The sequence below is a fragment of the Protopterus annectens genome, chromosome 11.part0 (genome assembly GCF_019279795.1).
Source record: "Protopterus annectens isolate FY-2018-M chromosome 11.part0, PAN1.0, whole genome shotgun sequence".
Taxonomy (NCBI): Eukaryota; Metazoa; Chordata; order Ceratodontiformes; family Protopteridae; genus Protopterus; species Protopterus annectens.
The window spans coordinates 1,099,009,721-1,099,032,389 of record NC_056745.1 but is presented as its reverse complement, the minus strand read 5'-3'; the positions used below and the strand labels follow the sequence as shown (position 1 = coordinate 1,099,032,389).

The 22,669-nt window shown below is 37.3% G+C and overlaps 1 protein-coding gene across 1 annotated transcript in view; it reads right to left on the bottom strand.

Moving 5' to 3' along the window:
- The window catches only part of EPS8 (epidermal growth factor receptor pathway substrate 8), a 2,217,981-nt gene that overhangs the window by 1,902,686 nt on the left and 292,626 nt on the right, over window positions 1-22,669 (bottom strand). The gene's annotated exons all lie outside the window — the stretch shown is intronic.

Below are 22,669 nucleotides of genomic sequence, written 5' to 3'. Positions count from 1 at the left end.
CAATGACATTCCAATTAGTCCACACTACCTCAGCATTCGAAGTGTTATCTGTTTACCTTACTGTTTTCCCCTCTAAATCATATTCTCTGCCATGCCTTACAACCCTTGCCTTGACAGAGCTGTTTCTTAAAATTATACTTACTGACCAGCTAACCTCTTTTCCATACTTCTGGTCTGAGGTGCATACAACTTTTTGTCTAATACATATACATAATATTTTATACATATAAATTTATATACACACGCACATATATATATATATATATATATATATATATATATATATATATATATACATACATATATGCATACACAAACACTCAGTGTGTGTGTGCACGTGTGTGTATATGGACCCCCACAATTTATTGAATGCGCATTTGTTTGATAAATTTCAGGCAGGTTTCTTATGCTGAATGTAATCGGCAAGAGACTGACTTAGCAGTAGTAGTTGTAGTGCGTGTGTGTGTGTGTGTGTGTGTGTGTGTGTGTGTGTGTGTGTTTATATGTAGTCAGGGCCGGTGTTTACATTTTAGGGGGCTTCTAGCAAGTGTCAAGTTGGGGGCCCGCCGGCACTTTCAGTCTAAGTATTACCCTGTCACTGGTCTCCTCCTAAGCAACATTTTTTACATTATGCTGCAAACGTTTAGTGGTAGTACACACAGAATGACATATAGCTTCAATGCTTTTGTATTATGACAGGCCTGTGTACCACATATGTTGGTCAATCTAACAGAATGACATTCACAGTTACTGGCATTTAGTTGCAACAATGATACATTACAATACCTCTTTGTACAGGGCTGGACATTGGTGAAATTGTACCCTAGGTACTGTCTATTGTTTGAGCACCTTCCCTCCACATATCCTCCAGTGCTTTCCTCTGTTTCTCCACCATCTTGGGCTCCCCATACCATGCACCTTACTTTTTTCCTCCCTTTTCTCATTTTGCCTTACTCGTCAGCTTCTTCAAGAAGACAACTTTCTATGTGCTCTGATGTACACTTTAAAGTTTTTCTTTTTTAAACACAACCTTTTCATCCAATGATGGCTTGAGCAGAAATTCTGATTAAGGAAAGCAATTCAGTGTCATTCAGCTTTAGTTTTCCTTGCATCCTTAACTAATTGGGAAATAACTCAATTAAGCTGGCGCCCCCAGAAGCTCTAGGGGTTGCAGATTCTCTGGGATGCATTTTAAAGCATTTTCCCAACCTTTTAATCCAACAGTGGTCTAAACAAAAATAATGAGTAGGAAAATAACTTCAATCTTTTTTTTTTTCTTTGAAGAAAGACCTATGATGTGCCTAAGGCTTTATGGTCAATGCTGACAAAATAAGAGCTCTCAATAAACTAACAAGACAATTGCTTTAAGGATACACAGGTCATACCTGGGAATACAGCTTGCCTCCCTAACCTCCAAAAAGGACCGTCAATGCCCATGTATCCCTCTGGTGTAAGATTGAGACTCCAAGAAGATCAAAGTGTCCAAATGTTCTGCAATATATATTATGCCTTTCTTTTGAAATGAAATTACTTGTTGGCTGCATTTTTTACTGATACTCAGAAGAATATTACATGCGTCCTGACATTATTGGATGTGTGCACAGGTAAAAAAAATCTATGATAATTTTTACAGACACACACACACACACACACACACACACACACACGTGTGCATAAGCCATAGTAATACTAGTTTTCTACTTATTTCAGCAAATAGCAATACATTCTGCAACACTGGTACTGCCACACCAGATCAGCAACTGCTGTTTAGCAGTTACCAAACAGTAGCAGGGATAAGTCACTTACTTCATTGATAAGTAATGTATACCAGTCACTGTCCCTGATTTCAGAGACCTTCCCTGATTTTGCCTCATAATTTTGCTCTGTCCTTCATAAAATGGATTTGCTGGTAAATCATTCAGGATTACAGTCAATAAATTAAGATATCAGAGCTGTATTATTCTTATTGTCCAAAATGCATGTTGATGTAAAAGGTGTTATTCTATTAACTTTTAGGTGAATCCAAGTAATACATAAAACATGTTGCTGATTTTGAGTCTTTATTCTATCAGTTTTGGCATTGCGCAGAATTCTTCAGCAAAACAGAAAAACTTCCTTTAAGATGAGAAGCATCAGCCCTTCTTAAAATCCAAGGTTTGCACTGAGATCAGTCACTCTGGGCTGCTGATCTCTCTAGAGCTTACCTTGCTCGTGTTTGTCATCAGCTTTATCCTAAAAGCGTCATATCACAGCCTGTTAAAGTAAAAGAAGATAACCAGGAAATAGATTTTTCTCATCATTTTTCCACAACCAGCAGCAGGTTTTGTGGGGCCCCCACACAGTCAAGAAAGGTTAAGGGGCCCCCTGCAGCCATGGATATTGCAGGTACCTAAAAGCCGGCTTTGTTGTTAATTTTAGTGGAGAGACTGTCCACCAGCAGGATTTAACTAAGCTAATAGGGCAGTATGTAGTGGTAAAATATTTAATGGAATTGTGAAGCCTGTTACTTGATAAAACACTTTTACTATAACCAGAATATCTTTGAATTTTAAAGGAGATATAAATAAGAGTTATTATTACCCACCAGGATTAGCAAGTATAAAGTACTGCTGTACTAGCCTTTTGTTGGTTTGACAGACATGTTATAAAATATAAATTTAAAGTAAATTGCTGTGGTTGGGGAGCCCCCAAGCAACAGGGGGCCCCTAGCGACCTCGGGGTTTGCTGGTGCCTAAAGTCAGCTATGTATGTAATGTGTGTCTAAGGTATCTTGTGTAGTGGTAGTGACTGCTGCAGAAAGTGTTTTTCTAAAGTATGTTATAACGTTAGGGTTAAGGGATGGATTAGGGTTATCATTGAGTACTAAGAAAGTCCCACTTGCACCCCCTTCGTAATGCTTGCTAACCTTAACCTTACACTTTACTGTAGAAATAATTCTTACCATAACATTACCACTACTTGGACAAATAAAGGGTTACTGTTATGGTACGGTTTTAGTATGAAGCTTGCAAAATAAATTTGTTTTCCTTTTGTTAAGTTTTTTACTTTCGATGTTAGATATTTTTGGTATTATGAATGCTCAAAATATTTTTGCCAATGTATTTGTTTTTGGCATTTGGACTTTTCAGTCATTCATAACAGAATCATATGGTAATAATGCAGAATGTTGAGAATGCTTTATATCAGAAAGATTTCTGGTAGTGTTTTTTGCTAGGTACACAGTATTTCAAATATACAAATTGTTGACTGTATAGACAGTCAACAAATTAAATAACTGTGCAGGTGGAATACTATGGCTAGGCTAGTATGTGGCAGGTGAGAGCATTTTGTGGCATTGGAGTTGGTTTCAGATTACTTGAGTTTACTGTGGGAAATCATTCAGTACAGTTTTCAGATATCCGCTGGTAGTGATTTCTCTTTGTTGGGAGAAACCTCTTTTCTTAAAGTTGGTGTGGCAGTGAAACTGATACATTTAAAACTGGGAGATGTGGAGGGGATTAACCCCAATGGGGATGTAGGTAGAGTTTGACCTCCCCTAACTTACGTTTTTATTTTGTTGCTGTGATTCTGTAGGTTGGCAATGTTTTTCATATTTATTTTTGTGGTGTTCATTATTTAGTTTCCTATGTGTTTTTTGTTGATTTTGTGAGGTTAAATATTTTTGTATTTCAATATTAGCTGATAAAATCACAAATTTTAAAATTTCTTATTGGTTTGCCAAGAAACTCCTTACACTCAAACTAACCACAATATGTTGTGTAGGTTTCCCCTTTTTATATCTACTATTTAACTTTACACCTCTGTTGATAATATTCACAGCTTTTCTCCTTGTCCATTCCAGCTTCCCAACTCTTGTAGTTGTAAATTTCACCATGTCATATATCACAGATGTATCCTTGCTCCAACCCTATAAACATTTTGAAATAATAACCTATAAAACTCTCGGAAATAAAACTGCAAATATTTTACATAGAATTTGAGGACCACAGGGAGGCCATTCAAAAATAACAATTTGAAATGACTAAGAGTTTCTGTCTTAAAAAGTAAAGAATTTCTTAGAACATACCATCTAGTACACCTCTAGCTTATGGCAACCTCACAATATGCATATGGCAAAGTACATGTGGATGACAAGAACTGCCCCAAAATCCTACTTTTAACATTAAAATAATCCCTAATCTGGAGTTGAGGGGGTCACACAGCATCAGTTTCCATGTTTACTCTATCCAGATGCAAAAATGCATACTTTTGTAATGCAGCTGTATAAGCCTTCATACTAGAGCTGATTAACTTATTTGGGCTCTTGGTCAGTTATATAAAAACCTACAAGAGAAGGATTTCTATGTATGCGTTACATCAAAAGCCCACCTACTGACAAATTTCCAAAATCATAACAAAAATGTGGCTTCCCAACAGTTGCTTGATGTGAAACTGCTCAAGTGATAGTAGCACTTGGAAAAAACAGATGAAAGGCACAACTCCGAAAGCTGTTTCTGATAGGGAGTCATTGTCAGTGTACCTTAGAAACCACAAGGGCAATGATTCTCTTCTTTTGGGAGATTTCTCCCTTCTTCAAGTAGGTGCAACTATGGAGCGGATTATATAATTTGGGGGGATTTGCCATACCACAAGTGGGGTGGGGGTTGCTGGGTTGTCTTGCCGACTGCAAAAAACAACATTTAAAATTGATTTTTTTAGTCCATCTGTATTTTGGGTATTTTTTCATCATTTCAGATTGTTGACTTCAAGGAAATAGTCATTTCAAAGTTGAACACAAAAATGTAGCCACGATACAGTAGCAGTTACAACACTATCTTTGGATAAAAAAATCGTAATTGAGGTGTGATATGTAGCTATAATAACTCTGGAATACCTCTGTAAGAATGCTTAGTACAATGTGGCTTTGTGCCATCCAGCACAGATACAAACTACAGCCTGCAGTAAACCGTTAAGGTGTCAATGACTCTGTGTGAAAGCCTTTTCCTTTTCACTTCCCTGTGCATCTGTAATAAACATTTCTAAGTTACATACAATGGCATAGAGTCAGACGACAATGGAAACTTTAAATTAGTGTCAGAATAAAAATGTTAATACCAGATTTTTTTTTTTTGGAATTGACTCTTGTTGTATCTTTCGGCTTTTGCCGGTTAGGGGTCACCACAGCGGAACTCCAGCCCGCTAATGATTGGCAGTAGATTTTTACGTACCGGCTTGCCAGGCCTGACGCACAACCTTCAACGAATGGATGCCCATTCATGCATGTCTCCACACAGAAGACACGTTAGCTGAGAATCGAACAGGACAACGTCTTACTGTGAGGCGACAACGCTACTGCAGAATTGACTCTAGCCCCTGTATTTTATTCTGCCCAGAACAAGACTGCCTGTGTGCTCTCTCTAGGATGACTATTCAATCGAAACACGGAACTGCATAAATCTTTTTGTAACCCAGCATAAAAACTTTGCTAGTGCAGTCTTTGGAAATTTAATGAAAACAATTATTTTCATTGTTTACAGTCAAAATCTCATTTATACCAGTATTTTATTTTTTTTTTTTTCATGTTGATTGTCAAAGTAGAATAAATCATACCTCTCAACTGTCCAGATTTTCACGCCATCTATATTTTTGGTCTATTACTCATAAAACTGGTGTTTTTTGGCAAATCATTGAGAAGTGAAGTCAAATAATGACAGGCATTTGAGTTTAACACTTCAGAAAACGTATGCTAATGCAAAACCTGTCATTTTAACAACTTTACAAATTTTAAAAGAGCAATATGTAAAATTTGTCCCTGTTTGGGGGCCTTTGTTACCCCCTTTATTGTTTTGCCTCTGTCCAGATTTCTAGTGCTTAGACAGAGGTATGTTTATTCTACATGCCATTTTCTCTGTTTTTTGAGCTTGAGATGACTTTTTTATGACTGACTGCTTTACATATGCATGGAAATCTCTCAAAAACTGGAAGCTATGAATTCAACATTTTCAGCTTTATCTCACTCTGAGCAGATTTGCAGACAAACCTGAACACATTCAGCTTGCAATGTTTTCCCATGTCACTTTCTGCATGAAAACAGAGGACAAGTTTCTGTGCTTAAATGTAAATCCAAAGCAAATTAGAGGCAAATGAGAATTTACTGTTTACCAGACAAAGCATTTATCTTTAACTGGAAGTCGATGGGTTCATGAATCAGTAGATGAATATATCATTGATAGTACACCTACGACTCAAGGCTGTGGGTTGGTGACAAGAATGATTCTCTAATCAGAAACAGAATAGTGTGTGAAATCAGAAATCATCATGTCAAAGGCAAAAGAAGCAGATTTGGCACAGGAAAAGCCATACATCTCCTCTTCTCTTTTGACAGTTACCATATATTCCCCTGGCATACAGCCAATTATTCCAATTAATATAAAATGATATACATTTTCTTTCTGTAAAATATTTTGAATGCCTTTGACATATATATCTAATCTTTGATTTTCTGTAATACATTGTGCCATTTTCGTTTTACACTCTTTTTCCAAAAAGATTGAAACATCTCGTTCTGAAATTAAGCTCCTGCTATTTTCCCAAGTCTCCTATGCCTTTATTTTTTCTTTCTTTAAACTCAACCACCTAATTTTAATGCTGCTGTTCTCCATTTATCACTTCCTGCATCCATATCCTATAACACAAATTAGAACAAGATCATGCATGTAAATCAAAGCCCAAGGTAGTTTGACATTATCCGGTAACTATCTAATTTACTATTGCAGTTCTAAAAAAAGTACATGTGTACCTACCCTAAATGTAGATGTTCGAGTGTATTCACTGTTGCAATCATTACACTTGAGTTATCCTGCTGGCAGGCTACCTGCAGTCGGCCTGAATTCCAAAGTCCTGGTCCGGCGTCGGTTGCTGTTGCCTCTTCCCTGACGTCAGTGCGCCAGGGGTATAAAAGATGCAGCAGACACCATTTTCTTCAGGTTTTCTTGCCCCAGATGTCAGCTGCCCCCAAAAGGGTAGGCTAAAAAATTCTTCTCATAAAAAAGCATGCACTAACATAAACATTACCTTCATCTACAAGCAAATACACCACATAGGTTGTATAGAATAGAGAAGTACAGATAATTCCCAGCAATGAAAGGGGGATGGTGGGAGGGTAACCTGGACTGCAACAGTGAATACACTCGAACATCTGCATTTATGGTAGGTACACAACTGTACTATGTTCATCATGTTTTACTGTTGCAGACATTACACTTAAGTTGAATCCCAAAGCTGAGGTTGGGTGGCTGGGTCTAAATAGAATTAGGAGTGGCTATGAGGCCCTGCAGAACTGCAGTGGCAAAGCCTGCTCTGGATTTAGAGAAAAGAGGTAAGTGGTAGTGCTTTATAAAAGAGTGTACTGAAGTCCAAGTTGCAGCCTCCAAAATGTCCTTGGTTGGTACTCCTCTGAGGAAGGCTGCTGGAGTGGCTGCTGCTCTGGTTGAATGTGGCCTAATGCCCTTAGGCACTGATTTGCCATGTTGTGAATAGCAGAAACGAATGCAGTGACCTATCCATTTTGAAATAGTCTGCTTTGAAATAGCTTTTCCTTGTGATCCTGCAGCATATGCCACTAAGAGTTGCTCAGTCTTTCTGAAAGCTTTAGTTTTGTCCAAGTAGAAGCATAGTTGTCTGTGTATGTCCAAAGAATGCACAAGTCTCTCCCCCTTATTTTGTGGGTTTGGATAAAAGGTAGGCAAATGAATGGTTTGTTTAAGGGCCACACTGGATACTACCTTAGGCATAAATGTTGGGTTTGTCCTTAGAGAAACCCTGTCCGGATGGAAAATAATAAAAGGTTCCACAGTCATTAGTGCCTGTAACTCTGAGACTCTTCTTGCTGAGGTTATTTGTAGGAGCAGAGCTGTTTTCCATGATAAGTATTTTATCTCAGCTGTATTGGCTGGATCAAAAGGAGGCAGTGAGAGCTTTTCCAAGACAAAACTGAAGTCCCATGCAGGTGTTGGAGCTCTCCTTGGAGGTCTTATGTTTTTGGCCCCTCTGAGGTACTGCTTTAGCAGTGGATGTGAAAAAATAGGTGGATCCATATTGTAATGAGCTGAAATGGCAGAGGCATGGCTTTTAATTGATGAGAAGGACAGGCCTTTGTCCAGCATCTCAGTTAGGTATTGTAAAATCTGAGGAATATTTGGTACAAGCGTGTCCATTCCTTGTGCCTGATTCCAAGCACAGAATATCTTCCATTTTTCTGTATAAGATTTTCTGGTGCTGGACCTCCTGGCCTCCAAAATAACATCCATAACTGCTTTAGATAGAGGTGTGTTCTGAATGGTTACATTATCAGCCATGCAGCCAGATTTAGGGTTCTGAGTTGGCTGTGCAGGATCTGATTGTTTTGTTGAGTCAGCAAATGAGGAATTTGAGGTAATGTTCAGGCTGGGCCTTGAGACAAGCTCTTTAGGACTGGGTACCAGTGCTGACGTGGCCAGTCTGGGGCAATCAGGATCATTTTTGGCTTCTCTTGTCTGACCTTTAGTAGTACCTTGGAGAGGAGAGGCAGTGGAGGAAAGGCATATACTGTAAGGGTTTTCCAGCTGAATAATAGGGCGTCCACTTTCCATGCTTGTTTGTGATAAGTCCTTGTGCAGAATCTCTGTAGTTGGCAGTTGTGTGGGGAGGCAAATAGATCTATGTCTGGGCATCCCCATTTCCTTGTTATCATGCTGAGTGATTTGGATTGCTTTGGAAGTAAAGGGACCTAATTTGACATATGCTATATTATTTTCATAGATTTTCTTTTATCATTGTTATAAAAAAGCGTAGGAAATTAAATAACTGTAAGACTTTAAATAAATAGCCCCAATTTAAGGAGTGAAAGGCCTTTTGAATATCTAGACCTATTATCAATGTTTCATGGTTTCCTCTATTGAGATAATCTATCAGAGTAAATACTCTTTTAATATTACCCTGTGTATGCCTGTTATGTATGAAACCAGTTTGGTCTTCATTAATTGTTTAGATATGGGTATTTTCAATCTATTGACCTTAATTGACATAAATAGTTTATAATCATTCAACAAAGAAATTGGTCTGTATGAGTTGCAATGATTAGGGTCCCTTATTCTCTTTTAAACTAGGGGAAATTAAAGAATATCTCCAAGAAGGAGGAATATTTGCTAATGTTTGAACTTCAAGAAAGGTTTTATGTAGCAGAGAGATTAGAGAAGAAGGGAAAAAATTTATAAATTTAGATAATTAATCCATCTATTCCAGGTGCATTATTAGACTAGCTTCCTAAAATCCCATCTATAATTTCCTTTTGAGAAATAGTTTTTTGTAGATCTAAAGTTCCTCAGGAATTTTTGTTATGTTGGGAACTATATTCTCTAACTTCTCACATTCATTTGTACTCATTTTATCTTTATGATGCTCTGCATAATGATAATTAAAAGCCTCCAGAATGTCGCCTGTGTCTGAGACTTTTTTCCTTTTCCCTTCATGAAAGATATCATCAGTGTTATTAATTTTTGATTGTATCTTAACTTTCATAGATAGGTTATGAAGATGCTTAGGAGAGGTAGCATAAGAATTTAATTTCAGTTTTTCCATAGGTAAATTAGTTTTATGGGATAATATTTCATTGTATTTCTTATTTGCTTCTTCTATTTTCTTCTACTTATCTGTAGCAATTACATTTTTATTAGATTTAAAAGATATTTGATTTTGGAGTTGCTGTAACTCTGAGTCCCATTCTTTAATTTTATTATTGTACCAGCTAATGGTTTTACCATATAGATAGGCCTTAAGAGAATCCCAAACCATAATTGTGTTTGCTTCAGGTTTATAATTAATCTCTAAGAAAAGCTGAAGTTCAGAAGTTATCCAAGATTTAAAGTCTTTAATTTTTGTGATATATGAAGGAATCCTTAAAGTAATAACTAATTGATTGAATTCCAAGTGCACCTCACTGGCCCTATTCAAAAGAAATCTTGATGAGTGGATGGGAAATAGAAAATTCACCCCGGGGATCACTCCAGTGGCTCTACTCGACAGAGGCACTGGAAACTAAGTTTGGGTGGCATGATGCCAGGTTAACCTTATGGGCTAGGCTTGTAAAGGCTCCAGAGCCATTAGCCTAGTACACAACTATGAACCTATAAGATTTGTGGATCTAGTTTCCACTCGTGAGGATCCATAAGATTTTTGCTTAGTTCGTCTGCCAGTATTTGTCTTTCCTGGCAGGAATTGTGCTTGCAGGTGTACTTGATAAGTCAATGCTGTGTTCCACAAAGTCATGGCTTGTCTGCAGAGGGGGTAGGAATGTGTGCCTCCTTGCTTGTTTATGTACTACAAGACTGTAGTATTGTCTGTCTTTATCAGCAGTTGTCCTGGATGAAGTAGATCCTTGAAGGTTGTCAGGGCATTCTGTACACCTAGCATCTCTTTTTGATTGATATGAAGATGCCTTTGGCTTGCGGGCCATGTGCCCTGAATACATTTTCCTGCCATGTGGGCCCCCCAGGCATAATCTAACGCATCTGTTGTTAGTGTCTGCCTGGCTGTGGGTAAAGTGAACGGCTGGCCCTTGTTGTGGTGACAGGCCTGTGCCCACCATCGAAACTCCTGTTGCAGGCAGGGAATGAGGGTAATTAATGTTTCCAGGCTGTGACAATGTTGAGTCCAAACACTTTTTAGATACCATTGTAGTTTCCTCATATGCAGTCTTGCATATGAAATTAGAAGAATGCAGGATGCCATGAAGCCCAAAGCCTGCAGAATCTTTCTTGCAGATAACTGGGTCTTTGTTGCCATCATTTCAAAGTAAGAAGTCAGTTGCCTTTGTTTGTCTGGCGTGAGATAAGCCATCTGGGCAGTTGTATTTAAGCTTGCACTCAGGAATATTATCTCTTGAGAGGGTATCAGTTTTGATTTCTTTTTGTTCACTGTGTACCCTAGGCAAATTAGTAATCTTTTTACAAACACCAGTTGCTTCAGTAGAATGTCCTTGTTCTCTGCTTGAATAAGGCAGTCGTCCAAGTAAGGATATATTTGTATTCCTCTTTGTCTGCAAAATGCAATTACTGGTGCCAGGCATTTTGTGAAGACTCTAGGCGCAGTAGATAAGCCAAAGGGCAGTGCAAAGAATTGGTAGTGCATTGGGCCAGCTATGAATCTGAGGTATCTTCTGCAATATTGTCTGATTGGGACATGCAGGTATGCCTCTTTGAGGTCCAAAGTTACAAGCCAAGCCTTCCTGCCCAGCATGGGCAGAAGCTGCTGCAGAGTCAACATTTTGAATTTTGGAACAACCAGAAAAGTGTTTAGAATAGACAGGTCCAGTATTGGTCTCCAGGCTTTGTCCTTTCTGGGTACCAAGAAAAGTCTTGAGTAAAATCCTTGTCCCTGCTCTTGCTGTGGTACTCGCTGAATAGCCCTCATGTCCATGAGGGATGAAACTTGCTTTTGTGCCTCTGCCCACTGATTGTGTGGCAGGTCTGGCATACCTTTTGTCTTTGGAAGGGTGTGAAAGTGGAACCTGTAGCCCTGAGACACTATATTCAAGACCCATTTGTCCTGGATGATCATGTGCCAGTTTTGTGAAAAAAAGTGCTAGCTTTCCCCCTAAAGGTGCTTCCAAAAGATAAGTGCTTGGCCTTGGCAGAGGGAAGTCATTGGGACTGTTTCCTGTATGGCTGTGATTTGTCTTCTCCGCTTTTGGAGGTAGAAGCTCCCCATTGTTTAGGCCTGTATGAGCCTTGGGGCTGGGATCTGCCTCTAGGGCATCTGTATCTGCTTCTCTGTGGTCTGTCTGACACTGGAAAGGACCAATTCTTAGAAGGCCAGTTCCTGCTAAATCTGAGTGGCTGTACCTGTAGGAAATCCTTAACTGTCTGCATAGATTTCGCTTTATCCTCCATTTTCTTCAACACCTCTTCTGCCTTAACACCAAACAAAGTATCATGCTGTAATGGAGCATCCAATAATTTTGCTTTAACAGGATCAGGCAGATTATGTTCCTTTAACCAAGCATGCCTTCTAATGACAGAACCCGTAACAGTGGCCCTGCAAGAGGCCTCCAGTGAATCAAAACTACATTGCAAAGTATGCTTTCCCACTTGTTCAGCTGCATGCAATAAATCCTGCATTTCCTTGTTATCAGAACATTCAGAATTTGTCAGGATTTTCTGTTTTAGCAGAGACATTAAGTATTGCTGGTATTTAAGCATATGAATCTGACAATTTAAAGCCCTTACAGCCAAGGTAGCAGAAGTGTAAACTTTTTTCCCCATCTGTCCAGAGCCCTAGAATCCCTATCAGAGGGGACAGGGTTTTTTTGCAGTGGAAGCCTTGACCCCTTTGGGACCCTGCAAAATGGTTTCTGGGTCAGCAGCAGGGTTTTTATATAGAAATTGATGAGAGTCTGGAACCCTGTAGTATCTGTCTGGCTTAACAGGTGCAGGGTGGTAAAGAGTCAGGAGACAGGCCAGACTCTGAAAATACACCATCTACAATGTCTAGAACAGATGGAATAGCAAGAGGTCTGTGCTGAGGTAGTAGAAGAAAGTCTCTGAGCTTTTTCTTCGATTCTGAGTAATCCTGGCTCTCCCAGTGAAAATACTCCCTCATGGTATGCAGGGTTTCCCCAAAAGAATAATCCTCAGGAGGAGAGGTTGAAGGAACAGATTCTTCAGCATCAGAATCCTCATAGGGAGGAAGAGAGTATATCCCTGATCAGAACAGGAGTCAGAGGAAATGGAAACCTGATCAGAAGAGGAGTCAGAGGAAATGGAAACCTGATCAGAAGAGTCATATTCTGTGTCTTGCCTAGGCCTCTAATCAGGAGGGGGATGGGAACCCCTGATCAAAGTAATTAGGTCTTCGGCCATTTTAAGCATCTGTTTCTTAGGAATGGAAGTCTGTCCAGGAGAATGTTGTACTTGTTTCTTTGTCTTTAGAGCTGTTTTAGTCTTTGCCTTAGAAGCTGAGACTGGCTTGACATATAACTGTGTAGGTCTGAAAACACCCTCAGAAGCCGATGCCTGCTCAGTGGCTCCGGACCCATCTGAGGGAATGGTTTCCGAGTGTCCAGTACCTTGAGTATCCAGAGACCTAGTCGGCTCCATGTGGGAGTCGGAAGCGGCCTGTGGCTCTGAGGTAGCAGGCATCAGGGGCTGCGAAAGCACCTCACTGAGAACTGGCGACTGGCCTAGTGGAGGCCTCGTCGTCGGTTTTAGACCTCGGATGTCTGTCTTTTTCCTTGCGTTTTTTATAAACTCCGGTCGTCGGCTGTTCCGATGGCATTATATAATTAAATCTTCGGCAAAAGTAATGAAAGGCAAAATCGTACCGATGCTTAATAGTGCGTTAGTTAAATCTAGCCCAAAACCAACAGCTAGCAACGACGTGGTCAGGGCCTAGGCAAGGAATACAGTAAGAATGAAAATCCTTATGAGATATTTGCTTCCCACAAGAAATACAATTGTTAACTTTTTCTGACATCGGTCTGGAGCAAGAAAAAAGTTTCCCCAACGGGGTACTTAGCTTTAATGAAGACTTCAGATCTGAAATTCGGTTTTGAAAATCTCAGGAGTCGGCCGACCAGCACTTGCGAACTGCTTTTGCTCCGGGCACTGCGCGGCAAGAAAGACTGAAGAAAATGGTGTTGGCTGCATCTTTTATACCCCCTGGCATACTGACGTTAAGGAAGAGGCGACAGCAACCGACGCCGGACCAGGACTTTGGAATTCAGGCTGACTGCGGGTAGCCTGCCAGCAGGATAACCCAAGTGTAATGACTGCAACAGTGAAACACGATGAACATCTGCAATCATTACAGGAATTGAGCAACAGATGGTAAATAAAGTACATTTTGCTACATATGGAATTGAGTAATATTTGGTAAATAAGGTACCTTTTGCGGTTTTGTTGATGTCTATTAACCCCTTAGATGCGCAGTAGCAAACCCCACATAACACCAAGGATCACGGTGGTGTCACTAAACAGTCATGAATAAATATTTTTCCAGTTTGTGGTGCACATAACTATTCATGTAGTTAAGTAATGAGAAAATCAAATAATCACATAATAATGACATGACATAAACAGTCCTTAAAAACTGTGACATCACCTTAACGGATTTAAACTCCTACAGCACTCTAGTAAAACTGTTCAATAGTGTGATATTGTTGGTCCGCTTGTAAATCACGGGCATTCGAGGAATTAATGATAGAATCAAGTAATATTTCCAACACAGGAATTAAAATCAAAGGCAGTTATTAATAATTGTAACAAATTAATTAAAAACAAGAGAATCAGTTATTTCAAAGAAACGGATTACTGTGGGCATGTGGAGCTAAAACAAACGAACAAAGTCATAGTTGAAAGGCATGAAACACTGACATCACAGAACTGTGTTCTTGCATTAAAACTGGGTACACTTCGCTGCTATTAACTGCTTTCCCACCAAGAAGTAATTCCTGCCTTGTGCCCACTGCTGCTTGAGATTGACTGCAGAAGTTGAGAAGCACAGAATGCAGACATTGGTTGATTCTCTTCCCAGTACTGCACATCTGGGGTTAACAGACATCAACAGAACCCTAAAAACAGCTGCTATTCATTTTGATTATGTTGTAAACCAAAGTGGATATGTGCATACTGATTTTGTTTTTTAACTGAGCTTTACTTGTTGACAACACAGTCCGTGCGCCCAGAATGTGAAAACATAATGCCATATTTCTCATTCAGGATTTTTTTCAGTGGCAGTTTGTGTTCTTCATGTTTTAAACACCCTGCAATGAAACATTTTCTGCATCTATACAATGGTGATTAAATTAGTTTTTTTGAAAGTTAGGCATCGATCGGTAAACTTGGAAGGGCCAAGGACTTAGTCTTGGCCACTGTTTCGTTCTGTCAGTGATATCCGGGGTTTTGGCACTTTCAGCATTCTAGCTGCTTCAGCTCCCTCAGGCAGTTTGCAGTAAAAGTTATGAATCCTCAGAAACTTAGTAGGTTATGATTCAATTGGAAGGAATGAAGGCAGCTGTGAATGACAAAGTACATTTTAAGAGGAAACAAGGAAGGGTTATGAATCTTTGCTCTATGGGCTTTTTCCTTGGCCAGAAAACTTTAAATATGATGCATTATATGATACAAACACCTAGGAAAAAAACAATCTAAAAAAGTGCAATAAGCATCAAGACGCAAATGTTATACATTATATTTACCTCTGAAACACGCTAATCATGAAGCAATGTATGCATGATGTCACTATCAAATCTGCATTCCATGTCAATCATGCTACATTTGCATATTGCATTCCCACCTTCTGGCTTGTCAATCACACAGACCACGCCCATCCCTGCATTAAACTGTTAGGGGGGTAATAGACATCAACAAAACCCCATTTGCTGCTTATGGAATCGAGTAACATTTGGTAAATAAGGTACCTTTTGCTCCATACCTTTGTTTATTCTTATATCCTGTGCTTACCTTCCATTTATATAAAGTTTGACTCCTGTAGTCCCCGTATATTTCATTCTCAAGATTTTCTACTTCAGTCATTTCAGTCCCATACATACTGGCTCTATTTAGGAATCCTGCAATAAAATAACACTTGTGTTCTATCTAACATTGTGATGTTCTCTAGTATTATGTTATTGCCTGTTCTGTTATACCATATATTTTTTCTTACTATACCATCCCAGACTGTTTAGGAAAATGTACCACTGAGATTGCCAATCCCACTTTGGGGACATTATTTTTGTTAGCTTTATCCAGTAATTTTTATAACTCTTGCTTATTTCTTTTTGCACTTTTTTGCTATAGTTTATCCATTTTTTAAACTTCTAGTGATTTACAGAGCCCATGTCCTCCCTAGTACATAACTTTGAAATCTATTTTTCTGCTTTTCTAATACATATATTCTTACTTACATTTGATAACTCCATTTTTGTCATTCAAAGGTTTTATTAGAAATTCCTCCATCTTTACTTGCTGGGACAGTAATGGCGTACTTGGTCTTTTCCTGTCTTTCAAGAAATTTCTGTCTCAATCATCTCTTGGATTTTTCTCTCTATTCTTTTCACAAAGTTCTCTTTCACCTTTACAGCCTTATAAATCATACTGTTCTATCAGCCTCTCCTATTTTCTACTGTAATGTATTATTTCTTTTTATTCCTTGTAATGAATCTCTCTCCTTATGTAATTTTTGTTCTACTTTGTCTTGAATACCACCCACCAATCTGAGCAATCATATAATTTTCTCACTAATTTGTAAATAAAGCTCGAGTAATTGCGAAACCTATGTCGGTTCAATAAAAGGGATGTATCACATCTGCACTCTATTTTAAAACATATAAAATAAGTGTTTCATAGGTAAGTACCATCTTAGTTGCTCTTGTGGGCCATTTTAAGTCTAGCCAACTTTCCTCAAAGGTGGCAATCAAACCCTGTACATTGTGTCTGTGAGGTAAACACCGTAACCATTTTGCTAACCACCAAACCTAAAAGGGGAACCTGTATCTACACAAGATTTCCTTTATCATACCTGCCTACATGTCCTAATATGTTTTAATTTTTTCCTTATGGTAAGTGTAATATTTTTTTACTACATGCTCTAAATTTCTCCATATTTTATCAACTCTTGACATTGGTCTATATCTTACCCTTTTCTCATCTCCAGTGACAATATTCATGCTCAACCTAACAGATGTGTCTTTCTGAAGAAGTAAATACATCTCTTTTTGCAGGTTTAGTATAAGTGCAGACAACTATTCGTCAACTTTCCTCTGTTTGATATTGAGACATACTATCAGGACACCGAACCAAACCAGGAATAGAAAAATGAACCAGCAGTTGAACTCCAGGAAGCAACCAGGAAACCAGTTAAATGAAAAAAACACGAATTTTGACCTAGGTTTCGTCTTTAATCTGACTTCATCAGAACACAAGTTAATACTGATAAAAGAAACACCTTATATACACATTTAAAAATGACATCATCACCAATCAACTGAATGATGACTTAATTAACTCCATTAACAGTGGAATCAATTAAAAGGCCAGCATACATAATAAAAGGAAAACTCAAACCCAAAATTCAAACAACATTAAAACTTTTTTTAAAAATAATAATAATAATTCTGCATTGATTAACCATATCGGACTGAATTGCTGCATTCCAAACAGAAAATATTCTTGGATACACTAGCTTATACAAATGTTAAGCATATAAATATTATGATGTAATGTGTCCAATGTAAATAAGAGCTGGTTCACCCCAATATATTTTTTAATTTTAAGATGGGCATAATAGAAATGCAGTCGTTAATGCCTGGAAATTCCAGTGCATTGAATAACAACTGCCATTTCATCTCAGCTATATCTAAGTGTACGTCCAATTTCCTTCCAAATTTGTCCACCATAATCTGCTGTAGCACACAAAACTTGAAATGATGCCCACTATTGATGTCAATATGCCTATACAGGGCATTGGTCTTTTTCTTTAGCCTAATATCCGACTGATGTTCAATAATACGATCTCTTAATGCCTATGCTGGTGTCTATTGGGCCTTATTGTATGGAAAACAGGGTATTAGGTATGAGCATGTTGAGGGTAATACTATTCCCATGCGTGAAATCAGTCTCAGGAATGATGATACTGGTGCACGGGGTGGTGGTGACCAGCCATTATACTTCATTACCACCTTTTCCTTTGATGCCCCTTATGTTGTTGACATTATTGTCAACAATTGGAAAGTCTTGAAAATGGATCATATAGTTAGTGGAAAATTAGGGGGACCACCAAAATGTGTTTACAGGAAAGGAATTTCCTTTAAGCAACTATTGGAAAAGAGTGACACTACACAAACCGTAAATTATAGGAATAAGGGTAATTTTAAGTGCGGTAGATGTAGTGTTTGTCACTTGATCAATGTGACGGGTACTGTATTTAAGTTAGCTGGAAATACTGTTAGGATTGGAGCCCATTTTGATTGCTACACCATAAATGTCGTGTATGCGGCTACGTGCACACAATGTCCAGCCTTTTACATAGGGAAGACCTGCAGGGCATTAAGAGATCGTATTATTGAACATCAGTCGGATATTAGGCTAAAGAAAAAGACCAACGCCCTGTATAGGCATATTGACATCAATAGTGGGCATCATTTCAAGTTTTGTGTGCTACAGCAGATTATGGTGGACAAATTTGGAAGGAAATTGGACGTACACTTAGATATAGCTGAGATGAAATGGCAGTTGTTATTCAATGCACTGGAATTTCCAGGCATTAACGACTGCATTTCTATTATGCCCATCTTAAAATTAAAAAATATATTGGGGTGAACCAGCTCTTATTTACATTGGACACATTACATCATAATATTTACATGCTTAACATTTGAATGTTACATGCTTAACATTTGTATAAGCTAGTGTATCCAAGAATATTTTCTGTTTGGAATGCAGCAATTCAGTCCGATATGGTTAATCAATGCAGAATTATTATTATTATTTTTAAAAAAAGTTTTAATGTTGTTTGAATTTTGGGTTTGAGTTTTCCTTTTATTATGTATGCTGGCCTTTTAATTGATTCCACTGTGTTAATGGAGTTAATTAAGTCATCATTCAGTTGATTGGTGATGATGTCATTTTTAAATGTGTCTATAAGGTGTTTCTTTTATCAGTATTAACTTGTGTTCTGATGAAGTCGGATTAAAGACGAAACCTAGGTCAAAATTTGTGTTTTTTTCATTTAACTGGTTTCCTGGTTGCTTCCTGGAGTTCAACTGCTGGTTCATTTTTCTATTCCTGATATTGAGACATACCATCAATCCTCTTTCAGCTCTTATAACTCCTACATTCAAATTTTTATATAATCTTGTTTTTCAACAACCAACCAAGGGATAAGATGATCCATGCTGTCATCCAATTTAAAGTTGTAGTTTACGGCTACACATGTAAGATTATATATACCACAGGTGAATGGATATAAACCAAAATGGAAAGATATGATGATGAGACAAGGAGGGACTAATAAAACACAAAGGTAAGCAACTTGGTAAAGTGGGATGTGCTCAACAACAGTCCAAACGAAAAACAAATCCACAACTCCACACAAATGCAAACTTCTTTTACTAAACGAAATATCAGAACAAAGCTTTCGGATTAAACAATCCTTCAACAGTGTTACAAATACAAACGTTCAATACTCAATAAGTACACATCTAAAACGGTCACATGACACAGCCATCCTACCACAACAAATCAATTAAAAAATTAATATTCAATAGCAAAATTTAAATATCCTTCATTAAAAGCATATAGAGAATAAAATAAGAAACTATTATGAGAACATACTAAATTGTATATATATCACATTTACATTCATATCTATATGCAAATATGCATTTCTAAATAAAAAAATACATATACATATATACATATATATATATATATATATATATATATATATATATATATATATATACATATATACACACATACATATGTCAAACCTTTTTCATATTATATTTAAAATTAAGACCCTGTATTACATAACATCTCTCTGTTTCAATTTTAAAATTGGTTTGATTGTAACATGTTTATTTATTCCTGGAAAGGTATCTGCCTGTAACCGTACAATCCATTCATACTCTTTCACATCTAGCCTATTAATAATATCCCCATGCCTTATATTAGGTTTTAAAAACTCAATAACTATAAAAATAAAGTCATGGGTTGAACCTTGTTCTTGAATGTGTTTCGCTAATGAACTACTATCAATCCCCCTATGTATGTCTGACTTGTATTCCAGAATTCTATCCCGTAGTCTTCTGGAGCATTTTCCTACATAAAAGGCCAAACAGGCTGTTAGATATACCACTAGAGTTGTATTACAAATGGCCATACAAGTGAAAGAGTATTTTCTTTTAGTGGTTGGATGTACAAAATCTGTTAATGACAAATGTTCACACAACATGAACAATTATGGCATGGTATTGTCCCTTTCGTCTTGAGTTTAATACTCTGTGATTGATTTAAGAAGGAATCCTTATAGCATAAACATTGTTTTAGATTTTTTGAATTCTTATAACTAAACTTTCTTCTATACTCTAGTTGCATATTTTACATAATTACTCTTTCATCACTTGTCCTTCTTTATTGTATAATTACCTGCATTTCACACTGTTTTGTTATAATATTCTAGCACTAAAGCTCTTTGCTTTGTCCTCTCTGATTTCCATATTATAACCTGCTAGAAGCATAGTACATAATGTATGCATCTACATAGTTACCTTATTACTTTTTATCCTTCCATGGTTTTATTTTGTAATTTGCAATGTATATATTAATATGTTTTATTCTTCTTCTAGTCCTATGTTAAAATGATTTTTAAGTTTTTCACTTAGTTTATCTTGGAGCTTTTCTCCCCGGGCCCCTACTGAAAATGGACACATATCCAGCTAGACTAGCCCGGTCAACAAATGTAAAATAAAATAAATAAATAAAATAAACATAGGTTTATCAGTCAACCATTTTTTTATGTCCTGGGATAGACCTAAGTATGTCCCAATTCTCCCGAATACTGCTTTCTATACCCTCAGTAGCTCTACTATATGTCATGGCACATCTCAGAGGTTGAACCGTGTGTGATGTATTGTTAGTATCTACACTAGTTATAAAATCTGAGAAATAAGGTTTAGCCACGCTCTCTCTCAATGACATAATGTCCTGTTTAGTACTATTTAATTCATTAATATCATATCCTCTATTTTTGAAGTCATTTGTTACTTCTTCCATTTGTTCAATATATTTACCCATTCTCGTATTTAATATACTAACCCTCATGTATTGGCTCTTAGTCACACTTTTAAATATGTGTCTAGCAAGCATGCTATCCCTATGTAAATATTTATTAGCATGCATTTCTTTCTTATGTATACTAGTATCCAATTCAGCTCCAGCTAAAGTGACACATGCATCCAAATAACTAATCATTGATGGAGATGTTTTCATTTCAAATTTCAAAAACTCTGTTGTTTAATCAAAAATATTTTAAAGTCTTGCAGTTCTCTTTCACTGCCTCCCCAAATAAGAAACACATCGTCCACAAAATGCGAATAAAAAAGTATCTTATGTGCATAGATATTTGCATTTCCATTTACATTTGTCTCTTCCCATTTACTTAGGGTTAGGTTGGCATAGGTATTCGCTATCACTGTACCCATAGCCACACCAGAACATTGATGGTATATGTCACCATTGAAAATTAAGATATTATTTTCCAACACAAGTTCTAACATTTCACATAGTGTGGACACTTCTCTTATTGTATATTTTCCACTCTCATCCAAAATCTCCCTTACTTGATCAACACCATATGTATTGGGGATTACAGTACATAAAGATTTTATATCTAAAGCAACCAACAAGATATTAGGATCCAAATAATTACTCCACCATTCATATACTTTTTGAAAAAAGTGACCAGTGTCCTTAATATAACTTCTAATATTCATAAGATGGCAACTTAATCTATTCTGCAGGTATGCTGATAAAGGCTCCGTTATCCACCCTTTACCAGACACTATAGGTCTCATTGGTGGTCTGTCGGGTGATTTATGGACCTTAGGCAAACCATAAGTATAGGAATAGTCTAGCAGGTCACAGTAAGAAAATTAAAAGTTTCGATGTCTGTATCATTCATCAGCTGAAGGTCATAGATACACATTTATTTTACTAATAATATTATTCACGTCTCTTTCACTAATGGCTTTAAAGATTTGGGTGTCAGCTACTAAATTCATTGCTGCTATATAATGGCATGAATCCATTACAACAATACACCCACCCTTATCAGCCTCTTTAATGACAATATGTTCATTTTGTTGTAGTGCCTTCAGGGCATTGAACGCCTCATGCGTCAGGTTATATCTTTTCTTAAAGGTATCCCTCTCATATAACTGTCTAATTTGCTTCTTGCATATATTACTAAACACATTTATTATAGGATCCTCAACAGGTACAAACTTACTAGTCCTTTTACAAACATTAGATTTCACCATATTTGTATCTTGAAAAATGCATTTCAAATTCAAATTTCGCACAAATAACTTAAAATCAGTTAAAGTATTAACTAAACTATCCATTCGTGCTGGAACGAATTTCATAGCTCGCGATAATAACGAGAAATCAATATCACTCGATATATAACTAGATAAATTAAGAACATCAAGGACATTTGCATCAATAGTACTTCTTGAGTCCTTCTGTACATTTGCTTTTACATTTACTACTTCATATTCTTTCGGCTTCTCATAGCTGGGGCATTCCTCGATCTGCCTCGCGAATGTGAACGCTCTCTTACTGTCTCTAGTCTCTAAGCATAAATTTTTTCTGGCAAATTTATGTTTAGCCCTAAAGTTCTAGTTAAAAAAGGAGAAGAAGAGGAGGGATTTACAACTGATGTACCTGAAGCAGCAATTTGTTCTGAACATTCAGGAATTTCAGATGGAACAACTAATTTAGCATTTACGTGACATTTTTCCTTTTCATTTATAACAGTCAATTGTTTTCCCTTCTCTAATGACGTCATCAATTTTTCACGCTGATTGGCTACTTCTGCAGATGGAAAATCATCCGCCAGTAACGGTACATCATTTACATCAGCAGAAATCAAA